Below are 26,162 nucleotides of genomic sequence, written 5' to 3'. Positions count from 1 at the left end.
ATCTGGGACACCAAATTCGACAGCTGACGTGTTTGCACGATCCAGAGACCCGGTTACAGCAAATGTGGACCGGTATGCCACAGGATACCATACGGAACCTGTATGCCTTCATGCCCGCCTGTATCACATCTTGTATCCAAGCTAGAAGTGGCCAAACAGGGTATTAGAGCCTCCATGCCCACCCATATCACATCTTACATCCAAGCTACAGGCAGTACAACAGGGTACTAGAGCCTTCATGCCCACCTGTATCACATCTTGTATCCAAGCTAGAGGCAACCCAATAGGTTACTAGAGCCTTCATGCCCATCAGTATCACATCTTGTATCCAAGCTACAGGCAGTACAACAAGGTAATAGAGCCACCATGCCCCCCCGTATCACATCTTGTATCCAAGCTAGGGGTGGTACAACAGGGTACTAGAGCCTCTTCAAGTGTTCAGTTTTCTACAATAAATTATCCAATTGCTCCAATATTGTAATCATGTATTTATGTCATTTCCAATCACACATTGAACGTTTCATTCATTTCTGACAACTCCTTCTAAGAGTTTGACTTTTTTTTTTTTTTTACAAAGAGTGTATATACAGATGATGGACACAAAGGGGTTAATGAAATGATTTACAGAGCAACATTTTTAGGGTTATTGCATTGTAGTGATATATTCTAATTATGCAGTTAGTCTCATTGTTATCTACTATCTAAATAATGTTTGTTTTTTTTTGGGGGGGGGGTGTTTCGTCACCAATAAAAGCAAATAATGTGACTTAATGAGTCAAATCAAAGGTGACACTTGGGAGGTGGATTTGTTTTACTGGGGAAAGTGTGGAGTCATTGATTGTGATTGATAGGTCTAGTGCCAGAGTTGGGTGAGATGGGAAAAGATAAGGGATTGTGTTTTCTCCATGTTTAGCTTTAGGAAGGAGGAGGATATACAGCTGATATATACCCTTGGAGTGTGGATAACAGAGAGGGAGATTTCAGTGTCAGCGGAGTAAAAGTGATACTAGAAGCCCTGGGATTCTATGAGTTGTCCTAGGCCAAAGTCATAGATGGAGGAGAGTCAGGGTGTTCAGATATACACCCCTAGAAGCACAGAGATCCTGTACAGTAGCACCTGAGACCACCCAGCTATGTATTAAAGCCTACAGGTTCTGTGCCGTATACATACACACCCCGTGCATGAGTATTTGGGGACGGCAAGATCATTCTCAACAGATTAAAGTCTCTAGCACTGTTCAAATGTATTAGATAGAACTCAGTTTCTAGTAGTTATAACTATATCAGCAAAAATTGTTTTGGGGGAGGGGCAGTATATAAATTCAAATGTACAAAGTTTTGCAATGAACAGAAGAATTTTTCTGTAAAAAACTATCCTTGTAAAGTATGTCTTGGCAAAACTAGTGTTCTGAGATTGAAAAAAGTAATTATCAAGAAAACTTCTTTTTGTCATTAGTTTGCTCAAAGTTTCTTACACTTTGGACAAAAAAACCTGTCATTGTCTTATATGATGTTATATTTCTTGGGTCCTGCAGGATATAAATGTCCTTTGGTGTTCCTATAAGGTTTTTCTGGCTTTAGAAAAAAGTTCTAAATTTGTTACCTTTTTGCTTTTTTTTCCCCTACCTTCTATTGCATTTTTCCAAAAAGTGGGCAGGGTTTACCAGAAGGGTGTGGAGCTATCGCGACCTAACAAATTTGCTATAGGTAAAGTTCCTTGGTGCAAGCACCAAGTCATGACCAACTCCTAGGGTGACGTTTTCTTGGCAGACTGATTTTGTAGGGTGGTTTGCCATTGCCCTCCCCAACATCTTTTACCCCCCCCCCCCCAGCAAGCTGGGTATTCATTTTACCTACCTCGGAAGGCTGAATCAACCTTGAGCCAGCTACCTGAACCATGTAGGGATTGAACCCACAACCTTCAGGTCATGAGCGAGAACTACCAAAAACTGTGCCTAAATGATAGCTGACATAGATTTTACTTTCTGGCACACTGACTGCCAGACGTGTGCCAAATTTAGCAAGACATTAATTTGTTGAAACTTACCCCATCAAGCATTGCACTAAGACCCTCATATGAAACGCCAGTCTTAGTAAATGTGCCCCTATGTGTTTCCTGACAATCTTCCTAAGAAGGACCAACAATAGCAGAAAAGTACACTTTAAATGTATTTTTTAACCGTTTGTCGCGCTTTGTACAGTTTGAGCGCAGGACTGATGCCTGTGAGAACCACTGATGTTTAGATTTTTACCGGCAACATCTGTGCAGGGATGAGAGAGAAGATATAGTGCATGGCGTACTTTCATCACATGCTATAATCCCATTACCGTGCTCAGAGCTTATTATCTGCCATCTACTGTTCACAATTTTAATGGTATTTTATCCAAATTCTTTTTACCGCCGGTAGTTCTGCTGCATTATTATAATTCATGGTTTCACAGATAAAACATTTATTTTTACAATTTTACTGGCTGGTTCAAGCTTTTGCGCTACTTTAAAACCTGTTATCGATAGCACAAAAAATTGTACAGTAGAAGTGATAATGTGGAATGTTTAGAATTATGAGCGAGCCAAGACTGGAATGAAAAAATGGACACGGAAAGAGGATGTGAGGTCTAAGACCGTGTTTGCCGCGAGAGAAGAACCATGGCTGGTGGAGGTCCTTTCTTCTGTGATATGAGTAATAGAAGAGGTTAGTATCTGCTCATCACAGAACTTAATGACTTCTGGAACGCGGTAAAGCAGGTTTCAGGGAAGCTGTGCTGACATTTTATTACAGAGTAGTAAGGAATGAAGTCAAAACTAAAATACTTGTTTTTCTTAAAACTTTCTGCCCCATTAAAGCTGCCCATACGCATTCAATGTTTAAGCAAATGGTCACCTATTTTGAGGAGATCAACTAATTGGGAGAAGCTAGCCAGACATTAAAGGGGTTTTCTGGGCAAAAACTATTTTATGACCTATTTGTTGAAGTAAATGGAAGAGTGCTGCAATACCAAACTGGGCCACTGCTGAACGGACAGCGCTCTGGGTTTTCCAGCCCTCTACAGCAGATACTTATCAGCTGATCGTCGAGGGTCCAAAGCGGCAGACCCTGTTCGATCTGCTACTGACGACCTATCCTAAAGATAGATAATAGTTTATACATGGAAAACATCTTTAACTAATACGATATGACGAATGGACGTCCAAGTAATACAAGGATGCCTTGAGGTGGCCAGAGTGTCTCCTTGTTCTGGCTCATAGATAAGGGGTCCCAAGTGGACCCTGCATGACATTCATATAACCGAAAAGGTCATAAAGGCTGGGGTTATCTTCAAGAAACATGTCTGTCTTAGCAAATACTTGTGTCCTCATAAGTATTCTGGGTCATCTTTTAATAGATCTCTGGTTTGTGCAGTTCCTCTGCTGTTTCACATAGAAATTTATGGAGGTATCAGAATTTGGTACTGTTAGCACTGATCAGACAGCCTCAGATGGTGTAGGCACACCCCTAACGGTAACACCCAGTTGTCAGTTTATTCATACATTGCTGTGAGGAATAACAGAAGAATGACACAATGCAGAACTTGTTATTTCATGGAGAATAAAAGCATTTGCTAAAACGGATACGTCAGAAGTGGTGACACTTTTTCTTTAGTGGAGAGGATATCCATTGCCACCTTAAACAGGACCGGTCATGTGTCCGGTTCAGCAAGGACGGTGCATAGCTTTGCAGTTTCGGCCCTACTGACTCCGCCCCTGCCTTGGCACATTCAGTCTCTCAAATTATGATTTTTTGAAAGTGAGATTACCTGAAATTGCAGAATGTGATTTGGATCCAGGTGCATCAATGACCCCTGGTCATAAAAGGGTTATGGTTGAGTGTTCACAAAACAACATATTGAATGTACACTGTATCTATGCAAGATATCATAAATCAGCTCTGATATATTCATTTCTCAATCATTAACTATCCTTCCACAGTTTCCTGCAGCATCTCCGACTTTATATTTGGAGATTCAGATGATATCTGTAAAATCTGCTAATGTATATACCAAACATATCTGGTTCTCATCTGTTCAGCACAAAATCCTGGACCGAGTAGAGCCGCCTACTGATCTATATTGTCCGATAAAATAATGATCGCCATGGCGGAAGCCCCAAAGATTCCATTATAGACAGTAGGGTCTGCCGGGCGACTTTCACGTCCATCATCTGACAGATCCTCCCCTGGCTGGCTTTCTACTATTCTGTACCTATGACAGTACCGTAAAACGCAATACCTCCACGCAGATGTGAGCAGAGCCTGATGTACTCCCCTTGACTGGTAGTTCACTAGGTTGACCCCTCAGAATCTAAGTAACCGTTTACTCTGTAGCCATGTTCCCCGCACAGGCTGTGATTGCCGTATGCCTATATGCTGTGAATGCACACTGATGAATTACTTGTGCCGATAGATCGCTGTTCACACCCCACGGGACAAAAAAGGCCTCCTAAGGCATCTCATAATGGCCATGCGGCACATCATCTCTCGGAGCTGGAGGACAGGAGGGACGATCCCGAGAGTTACCTGGGTCGAATAGGTAGACAATATCAAATACATGGAGGAGCTCCGATCAAGAGATGGGTACCGGGACAGCCGACACCATCTCCACATGGGCACCATGGATAGACTTCAAGGGATCCCCCATGCTTCCTAGGTGGCTGAGGGAGGGTACCGCATAAGACAAAGGAGAACAATAATAACAACAACCTCAGTATGAGGTAAAGATAATCAAGGATCTTGAAGGGATGGCTGCCAACCCCCCTTCCCCCATACCCCTGACCCTCCCCTTACCCAACACTTCCCCAACCCCCCCCCCGCATAACTGTTTACTTTTGTTTTTATGTGTTTAAAATTTTTATTTGGCATTAGTTTTTCTCCTCTACACATCTTTCGAAGAAGAAAGTTTTGCACGGAACAGTTAGAGAGAAGAGACCCTCTCCCTTACAAACCGGAATTAGGAAGAGGGAACCACCCCCCCGAGGGGACTTCCCGATGCAGAACGGTCGTATGTAACCTAAAGTCTACGGTTTACTCTGTTTATTCTACTGTTTCCAGAATTAAGATGGTTCATGTTTGCCGCAGATACAGGGAGAATTAGTATTTCACATTTATAGTTAATTCATTGACTGTCACTTTTTGGGTATTTTTCGCAATGTAATTTTATGGCTGTCATGAATGTTTTATGTTGATGTATAACGGAAAACGAATACACATATTTTGAAAGATCGCTGTTCACACACACAACTACAGTAAAGTGTTAATATAGTGTAACATCTTAAGAGTAGAGATGATTTTCACAGTAGGATTCTACATGAGCACATATCAGATAATCATTATTAGGCTGGGCACACGTTTGTCTGACCTTTGTCCCGTGTAAATGGGGCTTGGCACGGCCATATTAGAATTGCGTATTATGCAGCCTCTATACGCCTGTGTGATACGCGGTAGCTGGTAGGCAATCAATTACATTGCCTTACACATTTCTGCTCACATTATCGTGTCCGAATTGTGCAAAATAGGACACAGCATGTTCTATTTTGCCGCATATATACATTGGAGAGAACCCATTGTTCTCTATTATCGGGTATATACCCAAAACCCATATTGCATTGCGCATGGGCTACGGGTATATGCATCATCGCTAAGCAACGGCACAGAAAATATAAACAAAACCCCCCCACAGGTTAGCTGCATGACCTTGCGGTCATGCGCAGTACGATTTCGCCACCATTCGCAGATTCATGATGGGGTTCAGAGTTGTCAAATGCTTTGGGAGCTCCACAACGTTCTACACTTACAGCCCCGTTTGCCCGGCCTTTCATGCAGGTCTTACAGCAAGGTCACAGTGTTCAGTGCTGCACGCAGCCAAGACCCTGGTCACCCATAGTGGCCAATTGGCCCATCATTTTACTGCTAAATCATGTGACCATTGGCCACCGCAGGTGAACATGGTTTCACTACCTGCGAGCAGCCGCACCGTGTGGCTACACAATTAGAAAGGAGCTCCTATGTGAGCACAGTATTGATGAATGTGATCATGTGCAAGCCTTTTATACGGGCTGATTATATCATTCAGTGTAAATGCATGCGCCGACTGAACAACGGATGAGAATCTGTTAGCTTCTCGTTCGCCATTTAGCCTCTGCATGCAGAAAACTGAATGACGTATCAAGCCCATTTAAACAGGCAGTTATGCAATTATGAACGACTGCCTGTTCACTGTGAATGGAGGCGGAGAGGCTGGAATGATTCCTGGCTCGCTTCGCCCCCATTCACTAGCTATGATCGTTCATGCGCAAAAGCACAGGAATGATTATCGCTGTGACGACCTGCAAGCCATGAGCGCCCAACAGGTTGACCTGTGTAAAAGGGCCCTTAGAAGGGCTATCTTTATAGAAGGACTTTTCTTAAAGACAGCTGTAATGGGCATTCTCACATAGAATTTGTGCAAAGGCTGTCCTATCACTGGGCTTCTGTGTGATCCCTCTGAACTGCTAAACTCACAATAAGGAGAGACTTAGATGAAGACGTTACAAGTTAGGCTGAATCTTCTCCACTAAAACTTTATATCAGCTGTATAACACGCTGCCTGCAGATCAGACATTCCTAATGTGTCGGGTTCCCATTAACATTGTGATGATTTTTAATTGCACAGAATTTAATGGGACTCGGCTTTTTTCCACTGTTCTGTGAGCTAAGTGACACATGAGACTCCACTTGATCAATGGGTTCATTATCACCTTCTAATTACCACAGATTTCCAGGTGTGTCCATTACATTTTACTTGAAACCTGCCTGCTAAGTCACTAGTGGTAGTCAACTGACAAGAGAAGAGGAATGGATTCCTCCAGGATGACCCTTTGGCCAGTACTGATTAAATGCCAACATAAGAACCCACCTGGAATCACTTACTGTCACTGCAGAAGATCCGTTACACTGTATTAACAATCAGGGGTCCTCAAATTACTTCTTGTTAGCAACCTTTTACGCAGAACGATTATCGTTCAAACTTTTTTTTACGTGTTTTTTTTTCATGTGATATCGCTGCGTTTTTTTAAACGCAAATGTCAGTGGGACTCTCTAATGTTAAAAACTCATCGCACAGAAATCGCTAATTTGTTTAAACATAAAACATCTCGTTTAACATTCGTTAAACATCTCATTGACATTCACGTTAAAAAAAATGCAGCGATATCGCATGAAAAATACGTACAAGAAAAACGCAAGTGTGAAAGAGCCCTTAGGCCGGCTGCACTTGAAAGGATATTTGCCGCGTAATCTGCGGCTGGCGTCTGCACGGAGGATTCGCAGCAAATACCGTTCTATTTTGCTGCGGGCTCCACTCGGATGGCTTCCATTGAAGTCAATGGAAGCCGTCCGACACACAGGCCATCTGCAATTGACATTGCTGATAGGCTGGGGGTACCTACGTCATCACCTAGCGACAGTGCCGGACAAACAAATATTTTTGGAAAAAAATCTGTACTGCGCATGACGAAAGTTGAGCGCCCATGGTCATCCGCATTACAGAACAGATAAGGTATGCAGGGTTGCCAGCCGGGGTCACGGACGGATTCCGCTGCAGACTCTGGATTGCCTGTGTGCAGCCGGCCTTAGGCTAGGGCTTCACCTAGACTTTTTAGCGCGCTACAAAAAAACCTACTGTGGTATCACAGTCCATAGAAGTGGTTGAGTAGCTTGACTATTTCTTCAGTCACTTCAGTCAAGTGATTTACTAACAAATTTTTAAACTTTGGGTTCTGTTCACACAAGGCGGATGTGGTGCAGCTGTTCGCAATGGAAACATCTGGACCATGTGATGCCGATTTTGACACGAATCCACAACAGACATTACCCCCTCCAATTGAAGCTTCTTTTACAAGAGCGCATATTGGCTGGCATTTTCATGGCCGGCCAATATACACTTTCATCTGGACCGTAGAAGTTTGTGAACAGGCGCACAAATCTAACGTTTGTGCGCCCGTTCACATGGTATGGGGTCCGGTGCATATGCACCGAGCTCAACATGCCGTCGCCTATTTCTCCTCCCTCCCCATCGCAGGCTCACCTCTGCTCTCCTCCCCGCCCGTTCTTTGCAATGGGAGAGGGCGGGGGCAGAGCTAAGCACCGGCCCACCCCACCTCCTCCAATTGATGGCTGTTGACAAGGGGCGGGGGAGAGGGTGGTAGCGTAGCTCGGGAAGGGGGGAAAGCAGAGGGAGTTTAGCAGCCACACTGCTAAACTCCCTCCCACCTAAGGCTGCTGCTATGGGCTCCCGTAGGAGCCCATGCAGCGCCAGACATATTCCGGCCCAAAAGATAGTTCCATCTTTTGGGCTCGATGTAAAAAACCCCAGCGCTATATTGACCTTGCCGGGGCACTTTTGTGTCTCAGTAATATGTCCATGTGACCCGATGCATTGGAATGCAATACATCAAATCACAGCGCATATTGGCGGGCCTTGAAAAAGCTCTGCCGATATGCGCTCATGTGAAAGAAGCCTGACGTTGTGAAACTTGCTACGAATCAGCAACAAATTCCACACCAAATTCGCTACATAGTATCTACTTTTTTCCACTACAGATGAAAGAGGTTGTGCCAAGCAGACAACTGCTGTTCATATACCCTACTGGGGCATATGAGTTTGTCCTCGCTCTGGACACCCCTCTATTACTCCAACCCCTCTATAACGGAATGCAGAGTAGCAATTTCAGAATTTGTGCCATCCAGTAATACTACATTTCCGCTATATGGGAAATATCTGGGTGTCCATTGCTTCCTCAGCTATGTGCCTCGGGTGATCGGCTGCACTCTGAATGGAGTTGTATCTGATGACACAACCCCATTTAATATGAAAATCACTTGGAAATCTCTCGTAGCGCGCCTGTTATGATTTAGATTACTCTTTGTAGTAAGACTTTTTTCTATAAAGTCTAGGTGTAGCCTTAGCCTTCCACTCCGTAAGGCATGATGAGGTGAAAAAGGGGTTAATACATTAGATAAATGAGTTATTTCTATGAGTTTTGTCTCTCCCTTCTGTTTATTTCCCATGCGTTGTGTAGGAAATAATGAGTAGGTGATTAATATGCTGTCTTGTTTTAACTCTCCCTCCTGCTTTTCTGGAATACAATGATGGGATTTGCAGATGTTCAGACATGTAATACATAGTACGATGACAGATATGACTGGGGCATAACCATGTCAGGTTATCTGTAATAATAAAAACACATTCCTGGACTTTGATCTATGTATCAGCATTGTCTACCATCACGCTGTGCTAGAGGGGGAAGATATTACAGCCAAAACAATAGGACGGCTTGAAATGCTGCCGATCGACTGGTAATATACAGAACCGTGATCTGCTTTAAGTAGATAACAGATAATTAGACTGTAACGAGAAGCTGGATATTAAGTGCAACTGCTTAATAAGGACAGCAGAAAATCATATTACTTGGCTGATATCTCCATGGTAACCAGATATCTGCCCCATATCATATATGCACTGTGCATAGCTCTTGCCTACGTTCGCACATGCTAAATGCTTTTAATCTGCATGCTTAAACGGAATGTATGAAATATGATTTAATGGATGGATACGAAGAAAAAATATATATATATACATGTATGTGAAAAGGAAGCAAAAAAAAATAAACATGTTGGCTAAACGTACTTCACCTTTCGTTGTGTGTTTGCTGGATTTGGTAGTTAGTGTTCTGTTAATTAATTGAAATGGAGCATGTATAGACTGTAAAGTTTTTCTAACCGTGAAATTGCCTAAAGCAGTGGTGCTCAATCTTGTTTTCTATCCTGGGTACTAAGTGTCAGTATGCCATTTTTCTGGGGCACTAGAAGAGGTGGTTTGCAATAGTAATTGTGATTCTTGAAGCGTACCTACACATTCAGATGACTTTTCGAAATGTCTTCTGTTGCCTGTGTACATGAGGAGTAGAACTAGTTCTGACCGTTATATTATTTGTATCCTGCTTTTTTTTTTTTTTTTTTAGCAGTTTTACTCCCTAAAAGCTCTATAGCTAATTCTCTGTTTAACCAGAGCTGGTGCATATAGACCAGCTGCTGTGAAGTCTTCCATACACAGCACACACACAAAGTAGAAGAGCTCCTGCTCCTCTATCTCCCATACACAGAGAGTCAGTAGGGGGGAAGGATATTATACAGCAGTACTGAGCAGTGTAGATGTAACATAGCATGCAAGCCCGAAAATAGACATATGTCCATCCAGTTCAGCCTATTACTGCCCAATGTTGATCCTTCCTTACTCCAAATTGGCAATCGGAATAATCTCTGGATCAACAACCCATTTGAAGTTTATTAATGATTATAACATGTAATATTGTATCACTCAAGAAAGGCGTCCAGGCACCTCTTGAACTCTTTCATCGAATTCGTCATCACCACGTCCGCAGGCAGAGAGTTCTATAGTCTCACTGCTCTTACAGTAAAGAACCCCCTTCTTTGTTGGCGTAGAAACTGTTACCGCCACTGAGGATGCCCCCTTGTTACAGTCACAGTCCTGGGTATAATAGATCATGGGAGAGATCTCTGTATTGATCGCTGATATATTTATACATAGTTATTAGATCGCCTCTCAGACGTCTTTTTTTCTAAACTAAATAACCCCAATTTTGATGACCTCTCTGGGTATTGTAGCAGCCCATTCCATTTATTACTTTAGTTGCCCGCCTTTGTACCCGCTCAAGCTCTGATAAGTCCTTTTAGAGTACTGCTGCTTAAAATTGTCCACAATATTCCATATGTGGTCTGACCAGTGACTTGTAAAGAGGAAGAACAATGTTCTCATCATGTGCCCCTGGACCTCTTTTGATGCATCCCATGATCCTATTTGCCTATGTAATTCTAGTAATTACAAGGGTATGTTCACGTGATAGATTTTCCACAGCTGAAAAATCTGCAGCAAAATTTGGATTTTGGTGGGGATCTGCAGCAGATCTCACCCATTCAATTGAATTGAATTTTACCCTAAGACAGTAAAACACTTGCTATTAGCTGCAGCTGCATGCCTGAGTGTGTCTTTCCACTTCTCTCTCACTTGGCTCCTTCCCCTCCATATAATTTTATGAACAGCATGTAATCTAACCTGTTAGTTCATCATGTCTACTAGGCCAGGATTTAGCAGTTCTGCAGAGTAAGGCAGCCTGCAGACGGCCGGGTCGGATCCCGCTGCGAGAATTCTCGCAGCGGGACCTGACCCGAACCCCTGCAGAGACCAGCGCGGCACTCGCCTCTCCCGCAGCTCCAGCTCTTTGATGTGACGGCTGCTGGCCAGCTGGCGCATGCGCAGAGTCCCGCACAGAAATGGAGCATGCTGCGATTTGTTTTCTGTGGCGATTTCGCACGGACAAATCACGGCCGTCTGCCTAGGATTGCGTTTTCTAACGCAATTCGATGGCAGCTTCCACGGGCGGAAATTCTGCGGGAAATCCCCCTGCGGAATTTCCGCCCGTGTGCAGGGGGCCTAAAGGTGCATTTACACTGCAAAGATGATCGCTCAAAAGTTGGCTTTTGAGCGATGATTTTGCATAAACTACTACTTGGTACTAATGCCTGTTAGTACCAATTAGTAGCGTGTGAGCCGCCAGGAGCTGTATTCAGGCAAAAGACCACTCGCTGTTCCCTGTTTACATTCCCTTTGTTTTGCCACAGGGCTGACAGCTGAGAGAATGCAATCAGCTGTAATCAGCACTCCCCAGGTAGAACACAGTTTGCGGTCCTGCTTATCAGCTGTTCTGTCGAACGATGGTTTTCAAACAGAAGTGAAAACCGTCGTTCGGCAGAAAACTGAAAGATGGGCACATTTACACCCAACGATTATCGCTCAAAAGATGGCTCATCATGGGTTGCAAGAAGAGGTATACAGCGGGCTTGGGAGCTGAGTTTGCACTATCCCCGGCGGTTGTCATCTGCCGGTTGCCATCCATGGTCAGGGCTAGATTGGACTGTGGCCATTTAACTGCTTAAATGCTGCACACAGTGCTGACTGTGGGCTCTAAGCAATTTGCCTGAAGGGGGCACCACCATCGCCCTTCCTCTTTGCCACACAATCACGGAGTGTCAATGGATTGTCATGACAACCTGGATCTTGTGAAGGTCCCCAGGTCTGCAATGGATTGCAGCCTATTAAGCTCTGCCTATGACAGCGCTTAAAGGTAAGGTGACCCTTAATTTAGACAGGACAGTCCCGATTTGAGACCCTGTGTCCTGCTTTCCCCAGGCAGGACAGCCATTTGTTATAGGCAGCCTTTTGGGATATGAGGTCACCATTTAAGTGATTACCAGCAGGGATGCTGCAGCTCCCCGGCTGGTAATCACTCACTGCTGCTACGGCCGGATACACATGCTGACGGCAGTGTGTGTATCCGGGATCTTCCTCCCCTGACCTTTCCTCAGGAGTAGAGGAGAAGGGAGGAGGCTCTGCTGCAGGTGTACACACCTCCGCCCGCAGTAGCACTAAGAAAACGAGGAGGAGGAGGTAAGTAAATCAGTCTCAGGAGGGCTACTGTGGGGGGTCACTAATAAAACTGGGGCCGATATAGTTGACACTATATTACCATTGAAGCTACTGTGGGGGTTACTATTACTACTAGGCCACTGGTAAGAGTGTCCCCTATATCAGCCCCAGTAGTAATAGTATTACCACTGGAGCTACTGTGGGGGTCACTATTAATACTGGAGCTGATATAGGGGACACTATATTACCATGGAAGATACTGTGGGGGTTACTATTACTACTGCGGCCACTGTGGGGGTTCACTATTACTGGGCCCACTGGAGGATCCTTTGTACTACGATATAGCCCTGCATTGAAACACCTTTTAAACCGAGCAGGTAACTTGATTGATTGAAAGAATATCTAAATACTGGAAACCGAAGGAATTACAACATGGTAACCATTTACTGTACATTGTATTATCTGTATAACTTACATTTAATGACTAGAAAATGCAATTCTTCCAGTTTTGGCAGTGACACTATATTGTTAGGCATTCCATATGTTTCAAGAAAGCATCTTTATGAACATGCATCCCTGAACATCTGAGCAGCGATACCTACAATTTATTATTATACCATACAATATTTTGCAAAACGTAAATCCCAATTTATTCTAACCGCGGCATGCCGGCCATTTCTGCTGGAATCACTGCATTCAGTTCAGGTGTTTAAAGAAGACATAAACCAAATCCAAGCCAGAGATCACTTATGCTAAAATTATTTCTCATATACATGCAATGCCCAAAGCCTCATAAATATAGAACTAGCCTATGCAAAGCAGCAGTTCACTCCTGCTTTACAAGCTGCTGACTCGACAAATCCTGTTTGTGCACATAAATTATGCACTATTGAGTTTATAACAGCCATAGCTGTAGACATTGAAATTAAACTAATTGACTTTGTGCAAATAATTTGTAGAGCATGCAAAGCAGGACTGTAAATTTCTTCAAACTTTTTATTGGAGTAGAAACTTTTAATGATGTGCACAGCATCGACAATTTTTAAGAGCTGAATCTGAACTCTATGGGTAGCTTCATAATAGCCGATAGGTACATGGGGGGGAATTAGCCAACTAAAAAATGATGTTAAAGCTTCAAATTTCAGCGCCAGAGCTTACTTGCATGAATTTATTTTTTAACTTTTATGCTGGCTCAGATCACTTTTGGTCGTGATTTGTTGGAATGGGGCATGGTAGCCCCTCCCTGACAGATTTATGTATATTTATGCCGGAAATAGGCCTAAATTATACAAGAAATCTACTCCAACTCATAGCAGTTTATGTTAATGCAGTAAGTAATTACAGCAGTGCCTTACACCTTATAAGGGTAGGTTCGTGTATTGCGGTAAAAATCCACGACAAGTTATGCACCAAAATCTGCACCAAAAAGTCTTGTTCAGATTTTGATGCAGTATTAATTGCAGAATTCACTCACTGCATGGTAATGAATGAATTCCGCTGTGAAGATCTGTAGCATTTCTACACCAAATAGAGGATGCCGCGGATTTGAAAATCCACATCATTCCACTGTAAGTGAATGGGGATTGTTAAACCGCATTCACTTGCATTGTTGCTAAATTCCGCAGCAGCTCCGCGATGTGTGAACTCACCTAAATAAGGGAACATGCAGGCGGTTGTAAATAGAAGCATTGTGTGTAAGCAAAGAGAGGAATCATGTGAATTTTAGTTCTAAACTTGGTAATCCTGCCCAGAGCAAGCAACGGCAGCATCTAAACAAAGGCACTATACAAAGCTGTAGATCATAGAAAAAAGAACTGTCTATCAGACCATTACAACAGAGCACTATCAAATGCTAATAGACTCTATACATTCTACTCAAATATATTACAGAGCACCCACCCCAAAAAGGGCAACACTGTGCAGGAACCTTCCCCTGACTAGTTCTTTTACGTCCTACGGGAAAAGGGGGTAAAAATCAAGAATTAAGGGATTTGGTCAGCAATAATTATTAATAATACCCATGTAAGAGCAATACATCCATTTTTTCCCCCAGTCGTCTCCACGACAGCACCAATTGAGATTGCCTCCTCCTGATAGGACAGGAACACACTGAGAGGTTAAAAGCTCTCCCCCTTCCCCACTTTCCTCAGTGTCTTCCTGTCCTGCCAGGAGGCAGGATCTCTGAGAGGGGCTGGTGGAGAAGCCAGCCGGAAGCCTACTCACGAGCGGATCGGAGGGCAGTGGGTCAGCCTGTGCTCCCTTCCCAGCCAGACGACTCCCGGGACGCCACATGGGGTGGTAACCCCCGGGCCAGGTTCCTCCCGCGGCGGCCCAAGGGGGGTACAAAGCGGGAGCCTCAGTCCCCCTCCTCCTCCCTGTATAGTCACAGCGCGGCGCTCCAGGAAGCCCTTTGACGGCGGGGCGTCGCGTCACGTGCCCAGCGTCGTGACGTCATCAGGCTCGCATCAGGAGCCACACGGAGGGGGCGGGGCTTAGCGCAGGAGCGCGAAAATTCAAAATAAGGAACCTGAGAGAAGCCAGAAGGTGGACCAGCAATACAGGTCACAGGGTGTCTGCAGCACCGGTACAGTAATGAGTGCTCCAGCCCCAGAGATAGCTGAAACCTCAGCCTCAGCGGCCGTAAGTAGCCAGTGCGGCAAAAAATACAAAATGCAAAATCCAATGTATTGTATATGGAAAAATTGTATATTTACCCGCAAAAAATACTTTCCCCTCTTTGTTTGTCACGGGGATAAAAAAAGACATGACCCCCCAGAACAAAACCCCAAAAATGTGTGGAGTGTGGGACGAGACTGCCAGCTACGTACCAGAGGCCTCTATGCAAGGCATGCGTAGCTAGGCTAGTCAAAGAGGAATCGGGGGGATTCCTGGAGGACGTTAGGATGCTGGTGAAGGAGGAGGTTCGATCAGCCCTAACGTCACAGCTGGCGCCGCCAGCGAAACGCCAGAAAAAGGCGTATGTTCCCGACGAGCCTTCCGACTCCGAGAGTTCTATCGGATCGGAGCAAGAGGAACAGGCGGCCGAGGAGTCCTCAGACGATGAGGACTACAAAAGATACCTTTTCCATCAAGACGACTTAACAGAATTAATTAAGTCAGTCAGGGCTACATTAAAAATGGAAGAGCCCAGAGAACCACGCACCCTGCAGGATGAGATATTTGGGGGACATGGGGAGAGGCGTAAACATACCTTCTCTGTCCACAAAAACATCATTAAAATTATCCAAAAGGAGTGGAAGAAACCAGACGTAGGTTCCTTCTCCGCTAGAGGGGTAAAAAGAAGGTACCCATTTCAGGAGGAAGTTTGCGCAAGCTGGGAAGAGATACCTAAGGTAGACGTCCCAGTGGCCAAAGTAGCTAGGAGGACGAGCCTGCCCTTTGAGGACGCCGCACAATTAAAAGATCCCATGGATCGCAAAGCCGAAGGCCTTCTAAAAAAAATCATGGGAGGCAGCAGCAAGCATACTTAGGCCAGGGATCGCAGCCACCTGCGTGGCGCGCACCCTGGGGGTATGGCTCGAACAGCTGGAGCTACACTTAAACAATAAAACGCCAAGGGAACAGATCTTAAATTCCCTACCTATCCTGCGCATGGCAACAAATTTTTTAGCGGATGCCACGGCCGAAATGGTTAAACTCTCGGCAAAAGCTACAGCCCGATCTAACTCAGCCAGAAGAGTACTATGGCTGAAATCATGGCCAGGCGACTTGGCCTCAAAAAATAAACTATGCGCCCTCCCGTTCTACGGTCAGTTTTTGTTCGGACCAGACCTAGACAAAATCCTGGAGAAGGCGGCCGACAAAAAGAAGGGATTCCCGGAAGAAAAGCCGCAGAGAGGGAAGACCTTCTTCCGAACCCCAGTGGAACAGCCCGAGGCCTACCGAGGCAAGGGTAAGACAGGCCGCTGCAGTTACCCCAAGGGGGGCAGAGGGAGAAATAGCCTCTTTAATCCCCACCAGGGGGAGCCCAAGCAGAGACCCTGACGCCAGCTCCGTAGGGGCAAGGCTGGGGAACTTTGTGGACCAATGGGCCGCAATTTGCGAAGGCCCATGGATCCCAAAGATCCTACAGCAGGGATACCGGATAGAACTGGTGTCCCTCCCCAGAAGGAAATTCATCATCACAGGAGGCTCAGGGCGACAGTTACACTTACTAAGGCAAAGCGTTCGGGACCTGCAACATCTAAACGCAATATCCCCCGTACCGCAAAACGAGGAAACTCAGGGCCATTATTCCAGGCTCTTCCTAGTAAGAAAACCCTGCAGGAAACACCGCATGATAGTGAATCTGAAGCCTTTGAACACCTGTGTCAAGTACAGAAAATTCAAAATGGACCTGCAACATCTAAACGCAATATCCCCCGTACCGCAAAACGAGGAAACTCAGGGCCATTATTCCAGGCTCTTCCTAGTAAGAAAACCCTGCGGGAAACACCGCATGATAGTGAATCTGAAGCCTTTGAACACCTGTGTCAAGTACAGAAAATTCAAAATGGAGTCCATCTCTTCAACGATAAAGTTGATTCCCAAAGGGGCCTACATGGTGTCCATCAATCTGAAGTACGCTTATTTCCACGTACCGATCCACGAGGGGTCCCAAAGATACCTAAGGTTCGCAGTGGATATGGGCAAAGGAATAGAGCACCACCAATTCAGATGCCTGCCTTTCGGGATCTCCTCAGCACCCAGAATTTTTACCAAAATTATGGCAGAGGTAGCTGCCTACCTGAGAAAAAAGTCGATCCTAATAATACCCTACCTGGACGATGTTTTAATAATAGCAGAGTCCAGGAAACTACTAACAAAGCACCTAGAGATAGTGCTAGAACTCCTCCAGTCTCTAGGATGGATCATAAACTGGGAAAGATCCAGCTTAGACCCCGACAGGAAGAAGACGTTTTTGGGCATAACGCTCAACTCAGAATTACAATGCTCCTGCCTGCCCGAGGAAAAAATCCAAAGGCTGGTCAGATCCTTCCTACAGAAACGATCATGCACAATTCGGGAAGCCATGTCTCTCCTGGGAAGCCTAACGTCATGCATTCCCGGAGTAGCATGGGCCCAGGCTCACACCAGAGCTCTACAGGCCTCCGTCCTATCCGCATGGGACAAAAAGCAGTCCTCGCTAGGGACAAAAATGTATATCCCAAACACAGTGAAAACATCCCTGCGTTGGTGGACATTCCCAGCGAACCTGCAGGAAGGGGTTCATTGGCTACAAAACCCAGCCACGCACATCACAACAGACGCAAGCGCCTGGGGATGGGGAGCGCATGTGGGGAACCAGTTCTTTCAGGGCCCGTGGTCCCAAAGGATAAAAGAACAATCCTCCAATTACAGAGAGCTACAGGCCGTATAGTGGGTCCTACAGCAGTTAGGAAACTCACTACGGAACCAGCATATAAAGATACTGTCGGACAATACCACCGCGGTCGCCCATATTCGGCACCAGGGGGGCACAAGGTCTCCTGCCCTGCAAAACATTTAGCAGAAAATCTTCCACTGGGCAGAGGGCCGGATCCTTTCGATCACGGCAACACATTTAAAAGGGACGCTAAACCAAAAAGCGGACTTCCTCAGCAGGAGGCAGATAGACCCAGGAGAATGGTCTCTCTCCCTGGAGGCATTCAGAATCCTGACCAACTGGTGGGGGTCCCCACAATTGGACCTATTTGCAACCAGGGAGAACGCCAAAGTAGGCAATTTCTTCTCCCTCCGGCCAGGAGATCGTCTGACAGCAGTAGACGCCCTAGGCCAGGACTGGGGAAAGGGGCTAGTGTACGCGTTTCCTCCGATACTGCTGATCCCCAGGGTCTTTTCAGAACCCAGGTATGCATGCTAATCCTGGTGATCCCCTTCTGGCCCAAAAGAAGTTGGTTCGGTCTTCTGACAACATTGAGTGTCCAGGACCCAGTCACCTTTCCGACCTGGACAGATCTGCTATCACAGGGGCCATTGAACCACCCGGGCTTAGACAGACTCCACTTAACAGCATGGCTCTTGAGGAATCCTCACTAAGGGGGAAGGGATTTTCACAAAGAGTGGTAGAAACGTTAATGTCCAGCAGAAAAAAGACGACCCACCTTATCTACCAGAAGGTTTGGAGAAGGTTCTCCTCATGGAGACAGGGAAGGGATTCCGGGGATTCTATCCCGAGCATCCCTTTGATCTTAGAATTCTTGCAGGAGGGCCTACAGATGGGCCTCTCTCCAAGTACCCTGAAGGTCCAGGTCGCAGCCCTTAGCGCCATATGCGACACAAAGTTCGCGGACAATAGATGAGTCAACAGGTTCTTTACAGCAGCAACTAGATTACGACCTAGACCCATAAAACTTGTTCCAGACTGGAACCTTAATTGGGTTCTAAGGGCCATGTCAGCGGAACCATTCGAGCCGATCGAAGCACTACCGATAAAAATGCTTACAATCAAGACCGTTTTTCTAGTAGCCATCACGTCTGCAAGGAGGGTTAGCGAGCTTCAGGCTCTGTCCATTCGCCACCCATTTCTAAAAATCTCAGATTCCAAATTAATATTTAAAACGGACCCTGCCTTCATGCCAAAGGTGGTATCACATTTTCATAGGTCCCAGGACATAATAATTCCCTCATTTTTTAGCAAACCTAAAAACGAGGAAGAAAAAATCCTAAGCTGCCTGGACGTCAGGAGAGCTGTTCTAGGCTACATAGATGTGACAAGCCACTGGAGACGGGAGAACAACCTGTTCGTCCAGTTCAGTGGCCCAAAAAAAGGGAACAAGGCAGCAAAAAACTCCATAGCCAGGTGGATCCTTCTGGCCATCATAGAGTCCTATAAGGCCCTCGGGAAGGAAATCCCCTTAGCTCTTAAAGCCCATTCTACAAGGGCAGTAGCATCCTCATGGGCCGAACATAGCTCAGCCTCGGTCGAGCAAATTTGCAAAGCCGCAGTCTGGAAAAAAACCCACACGTTCATTAAACATTATAGGGTAAAAGTGCAGCAGGACGAGGACATGGCCTTCGGCCGCAAAGTCCTCTCGGCAGCAATCCCACCCTAATAAACTTTAGTTGGTACGTCTCAATTGGTGCTGTCGTGGAGACGACTGGGGGAAAAAATGGATTATACCTACCTGATAATCAGGTTTCCAGGAGTCTCCACGACAGCACCCGTACCTTCCCCCCCTAAATGGATAGAAAGAAACTATAGAATATAATATAAAAAATAAATAAATATATAATATAATTTTATAATCAACAAAAAAACCCCGGTTAAGGGAAGAAATTTAAGTTGAGCTCCTACCCCGGCAATTCGTTAGAATCCACTGAGGAAAGTGGGGAAGGGGGGAGCTTTTAACCTCTCAGTGTGTTCCTGTCCTATCAGGAGGAGGCAATCTCAATTGGTGCTGTCGTGGAGACTCCTGGAAACCTGATTATCAGGTAGGTATAATCCATTTTTTCCACTTTAAAACACAAAAGTGATGAGGCCAATCACAACACTATATACAAATTGAACATGAAAAGACCCTATGCATTTTGCCCTTAAATGTAAGCTGCTCATCAGGGAACCAGACGACCATGTGCCATGGCAATATGATCTCAGCTAAAGTAGATCCAGTCCATATAATCCACATATAAGCCAGAATGATTCACTCGCTGTAAAACACAGTATAGATGTTATGATATATAAGCCATCGGAAATCCAAAACAGGGAACAATATGCTAACTCCAAAAGCATAATATCAAATCTAGATACACAGTGGTGCCTTGGGTTAAGAGTTTAATTTGTTCCGTGATGAAGCTCTTAACCTAAAACACGCGTAAGTCAAATCAATTTTTCCCATTGAAATGAACTGGAACGCATTAATGGGGAAAAGTTTACGCTACATGTAAAAAACAAACAAACATCAATACTCCCCTACTGCCAGCGGTCAGGTTCTTGCAATGGTCTGCGGCACTGCTGCAGGCTGTCGCGTCCTCCACGCCAACAGAGCATTTCTTCCTGGAAGTGGGGCTTGTATACCCCGCCTCCAGCAAGCTAATGCTCTTATTGGTTAATCTAGTTCCTTGTCAGCCAATAAAAAGCCGACGCTGGATTAACCAATCACAGCCATTCAATGAACGCCGGCGGTAGGTGAGTATTAGACTGCCTTTGCCCCCCGAGCCAGCTTGCAAGCTTTTCTTGACTTGCGACAGGCTCGTAGCCCGATTTTTTTTTTTTGTTCTTAAATCAGAGCAAAAATTCGGGAAAGAACCTCCTCGCATGTCAAGAAGCTCGCATGCTGAGTCACTCGTAAACCAAGGCACCACTGTATACTAAATCATAGGTAAATAAGACTATAGCTTACCATAAATAAAGACATACACCTGACAGCATCAAATCTCATATGTCACCATAAACAGAATGCAGCCCCATATCAAAAATAGCTTCCAAATAATTCTCAAGACTCGCGTCCCTATAGGTAAAAATCATGTCTCCAGATTAGGCAGATTCAGTAGACTAAATACTGGTCTACGATGGAGCCCATGAACAAGGGTAGATCCCCGAGGTTGGAGATGAGCTTCAAGGGGCTGCAGTAGCTATATGGAGCTGCAGTAGTTATATACCCTGCATGTAAAAGTAAAGTTATAGCACGGTAGAATTAGATTTACTTCTGTTGCATGCATAGCCAACCTGTAGAGATAAAGCTAGTGCGAAGTGTTAACGGAATGCCTATGAGTATTTGCCCAGTGTTCAGTGGCTTGGGGTGCCAGCAGAGAAGCATTCATGATGGCATCAACTCCTATATGCCAACAGCCTCTAACATCGGTGCAAGCAAGCTCAGCAGCTAAAGCCAGTTTTCAGTATTAATGTAGATATAAATGCTCAAGGAAAGAGCACAGATGGTTTACTCAGACACGGGTACGGAAGAGCTAAGGGACCAGATGGCATAATCGAATTGCATAGAAAGTATGTGAAATTATTACATCCCCAGTCGCATAGCAAAGTATTTTTTGATAACTATAAAGGCTTGAAGAATAAATTGAAATCTCATCAGTATAAATCACACTGGCACTGTCTTGTAGACAACCTGCTTCCACCCATTGGTAAGATTGATAGCCTTTGTAGGCAGGTTTTTGGTATACGGTATATGATAGCCTTTGAAGGATTAGGTTGAACTATTAGTTTCGAGGCCGTGCAGTATTTGTATAACCTTTTATGACAAATGGAATAACGTAGCGTAAAACCTTTCAAGACCTCACGCTTAAACCAGCGGCCTCCTAATAGGTTGTTGCTGAGTGGTTAACAGACCATACAGCCTACACTTGTTATGTTCAACGCTCGAAAGATGAAATATCATGGATAGAAATGTGCAATGTTCCTTGTGCGGTCATCCATCCTGTATATCAGTGTCATGGATCAGTTACCTGGAAGTGTTTCATCTCCAAGCAGCTCTTAACAGATAAATAGAACACACTTCTCTAAATGCCCATTTATTTTTGTTTCCGATCCCCGAAATGGAGCATCTACTATCTTCTGAACGCTATTAAGTAAACTTCCAGAGATATGTGGTGTATTCAGCGTAGTACGTTTCATCTGTAACAGGAGAGCACTTGTTGGGGTCATCAATCCTAGTGCCACACTATATTTTTACTCCATACCGAGTTATTGTTATTACGTGATGACGTATAATACTGCAGGTCTGATATAGGCAGGCACAGGGATTTGTGTTTGAAAAGGTGACCCTTTATTTGCCATCTATATCTGCTTCTTTAAGGTATGTTTACATGGGGGGGGGGGATGATTGTGTGGTGGTATCTCAATTCAGATTCTGGATACAATGCAACAGAAGGAGTTACAAAGTGATACAATATTTGTTTGCGAACAAAGGAATGAAAAAGAGTAACATTGTAATAACAAACAAAAAGTTTAACTTTTACCATAGATTTATCTGTCGCTAACTATATTCTAGGATTAATAATACTTTGTACACAACAAGAAACAATGCAGGCAAAACCATTAGCAACACGGTCCTCTTGAAACACAGCATTCGAACTCCAGCTAATATGTTTACTGTGTGGCACTATCTCAATTTTCATAACTACAAGCCAAACAGAACTTTTTCAGTCCTCAACAGGCCTGTTGGTTATTAATAGTGCGCACACTTAGCTGTTTTCCTGAGACCAGCCTCACTTACAGTTCACCGCGTGGGAACCCAAGGCTAGTCTAGGGTTGGGAGGACCACTCTATCATGGTTCCCTTGGGTCCTTGTTGCAGTCCTGATACTCAACCAGAATGTGGACCTAGCACAGTTTATCTCTCTTAGGTAGCACGCAGTCTCTGGTTTCTCTAAACAGTGCCCATTATTTTCTCAAAACGCCTCTCTCACATACAGGGCCTCAGACTTGTGCTGCCTTATCCTCTCTGCCAGCAGCAGCTCCTCTGCAGACTGTTGCACCTATGCTAACTGTAACAGTCCCTACGCTGTCTCATGTCGCACTGCTAAATTGTGTGATCGCATGGGTCGTACTAAGCTGAAGCCGGCTATGAGGAATATAGTGCCTCTGTGAGTTGTCATTTGGAGTACCTGTGGGGGGTCTGGAACGCAGACTGAAATGCGAATGTTGCCTGTATCCAAATTAAGAGGAAATATTATATTGAGTACTCATAGAGAACCATAATAAGCCACTACACAGACCGTCTAGTGATATCCGTATGAGTTCTGTTTATTGTTGTACATTGCTAGTTTATATGCAAGTTGTAAAGAAGGCGTCTCCAAATGTTACCTGATACTTTCAATCTACTTTTGGTGGCCAAACCCTCATTCCAACAGATTACAACATGACTGTAAATCAAAAAGCTTTCTAAACAAAAGGTATCAACAAAGCTGTTTGAAGTAGACATAGAACAGTTACAATGTGATAATAAAGGTTGACTCCTGGCTGTCTACTGGCTGTCTAAGTGCCTTGTCTCTTGACTACTGGCTGAGTACTTTTGTTAATTACATTTCTTGTCAGACAAGAAATGTAATCTTCAAAGTCCATCAACAATTTGCACATCAAAAGAGAGGGCATTGTTTTTAGTTTACACATAGAACTGGTTCAGCCACCTACTCGGGAGTCAGCACAAAGTTGATAAGTTGGTATTCAGTAAGATAGCTGAATAAAATCTAATTAATCATACATTTAGTATTCTAAAATCAATATTCAAATAAACGCTTGATATACCTTTTTACATATGATTCTACATCCGAATTCTACTAGCAACTTCCGGAATGTTTTACATATAATACATAACATTATATAACCAAATAACTAATGTCACATTTATTACACTGTTTCCTTATCTTTCTTATGTTAGGTTATTAAAAATATTGATTGACCCCTATCATACCCAATACAGACTTGTGGTACCCATGTGCTATCAGGTGCGGTTAATGGGCATGGCAATACGATTTTAAATTGACTTTTAAAATTGTATTTTAGTTTGTATTTTATAGTACTTTCATAGCATTTTTGAGGGTTGTGATGGTTTATGGCACAGGCAGGTTTGTATTTTATGTGGTACAAGGTGGCATTTTTTGTATATCTTGTTTTTACTGGGACTGTGATCTCTTTGGACAATACAATGTATAATCATTTTATGATTGTTTTACCATAATGAGCGCTCACACTGAGGGTACATACACACAGACAAATTTAAATCTGTGCCCTAAATTCTCTGGTGCAACTCCCATTGGACAGCACACACATCCCAAACGTCTGCTGCCTGATGTGCGAGGTCCGTGAATTGGACAAGAATGGGACATGCTGCAATTGTTTTTATCCGGACTCACCATCCGAGTAAAAGAAAGCCCATGCCATACACCTATTCACATGAATGGGTGTGACTCCTATCTGTTTTCGGACCATTTTTTTCATCAGCCATATCGTCCATCTGCATGTAGCCTTATTATATTATACACTTTTCGTAGAGGACTAGGCTGTTTTATCCCTACTGTGGTCTGATGTATAATTTGGAGAGATGGAGTTATGTCCAACCAGATCCCACGTTGGTGTTGTCTTTTTCTAAGGTACAGCATGGTGTTACTATTTGTGTCAGTATACTTTATGTTTAATAAAAGGCTTCTTGGAGTAAAAAGAAGGAATATAAAATAAGATAATCTACAGAAACAGTGTCGAGAAGTGACGGCTAGTTCAGCTCCTCAAATGTGATGCTTTTCCTAATATGTTATAGATGGAGATCCCTTGCCTTGTACTGAGTGCTGCACAACATACGGCCCGTGGGCCATACGTGGCCCAGCAGGGGATTTTTGGGCGGTCCACTGCCTTTGAAATGACTATGACGCTAGTCGCTAGTCTCTTAACATCATAATCATGTTGCAGCCCGTGGTACAGTCATGTCACACTTGCGTTTAGCAGTGGTAGTGACTAGCGTGACATGACTGTGTAGGGCAAAGGACTTTGTTGTAACCAGTGCAGATCGGTAGCGTGGTCAGGGAAGCCAGAGGCAGGTACACAGGTAGGGATCAGTTTGCGGTTCAGAGGAATCATAGAATCATAGGATAGTAGAGTTGGAAGGGACCTCCAGAGTCATCGGATCCAACCCCCTCCTCAGTGCAGGATTCACTAAATCATCCCAGATATTTGTCCAGCCTCTGTTTGAACACTTCCATTGAAGGAGAACTCACCACCTCCCGTGGTAACCTGTTCCACTCATTGATCACCCTCACTGTCTAATATCTAATCTGTCTCCTCCCTTTCAGTTTCATCCCATTGCTTCTAGTCTTTCCTTGTGCAAATGAGAATAGGGCTGATCCCTCTGCACTGTGACAGCCCTTCAGATATTTGTAGACAGCTATTAAGTCTCCTCTCAGCCTTCTATACTGCAAGAATAAACATTCCCAGATCCTTTAACCGTTCCTCTTAGGACATGATTTGCAGACCACTCACCATCTTGGTAACTCTTCTCTGAACTTGCTCCAGTTTGTCTATGTCTTTTTTTAAAGTGGGGTGCCCAGAACTGGACACAGTATTCCAGATGGGGTCTGACTAAAGCGTGTGTTTTTAAATGCACAAATATCACACAAATATGAACCTCATTACTTTGAGACATGAGCAATGTGTTCCCACAAAGCACCGCGATGCAAGTTCTGCCTGGCTGCGTGATCTCGCCCGCATCCCCATGAAAGCAATGGGAGAACTCTACGCTCCTCTGCCGCGGCTTACAAAGTGAGACGCTAAAATCCTATCTGTGGCCACAGGAGGTTTCCTAATTTTAATTTTGGTCTCTACCTACTGCCAATTCGTGCCGGCCTGTACTAAGTGGTCACCAGGAAGTGTCATTGGATTATTTTGTTGCGTATTTTGCATGAAGATCTGCTTCGATGCCAAATGCCCTTTTTTCTTGCTTGTAGTTGGGAAATCCATGTGAGTGTTACATCCTGATTAAGTAGAATTTCATTCCGTTTTTCTATATGAAACAGGTGAAGAGACTAACTGCTAATCAATGTGACACGATTAGGTATGTACAGTATTACAAGGCAGCACTATATTTAATTAAAATCTAATCACTGCTGTGCAATGTGTGCTAACTATTTAGAGCCGCTTGTAAAATTGATTTCATGTAAACACAATATGGTCTTAGAAAGCATAGCGAGCATGTGTTGCTT

The 26,162-nt window shown here is 44.3% G+C and overlaps 1 protein-coding gene across 2 annotated transcripts in view; it reads left to right on the top strand.

Moving 5' to 3' along the window:
- RARB (retinoic acid receptor beta) overlaps positions 1–26,162 on the top strand; it is a 603,146-nt gene that overhangs the window by 391,363 nt on the left and 185,621 nt on the right. The window contains exon 1 of one of the 2 annotated variants that reach the window (XM_066585514.1): positions 25,978–26,014. The exons of the other annotated variant lie outside the window; for it this stretch is intronic. The gene's annotated coding sequence lies outside the window, so the exon portion shown is untranslated. Of the gene's footprint in view, positions 1–25,977; positions 26,015–26,162 lie in introns of those variants that run through there. 2 annotated transcript variants of the gene reach the window in all.

The sequence above is a fragment of the Eleutherodactylus coqui genome, chromosome 12 (assembly GCF_035609145.1).
Source record: "Eleutherodactylus coqui strain aEleCoq1 chromosome 12, aEleCoq1.hap1, whole genome shotgun sequence".
In the NCBI taxonomy this organism is placed as follows: domain Eukaryota; kingdom Metazoa; phylum Chordata; class Amphibia; order Anura; family Eleutherodactylidae; genus Eleutherodactylus; species Eleutherodactylus coqui.
The sequence above is the reverse complement of the archived record's forward strand: the minus strand, read 5'-3'. Positions and strand labels throughout refer to the sequence as shown.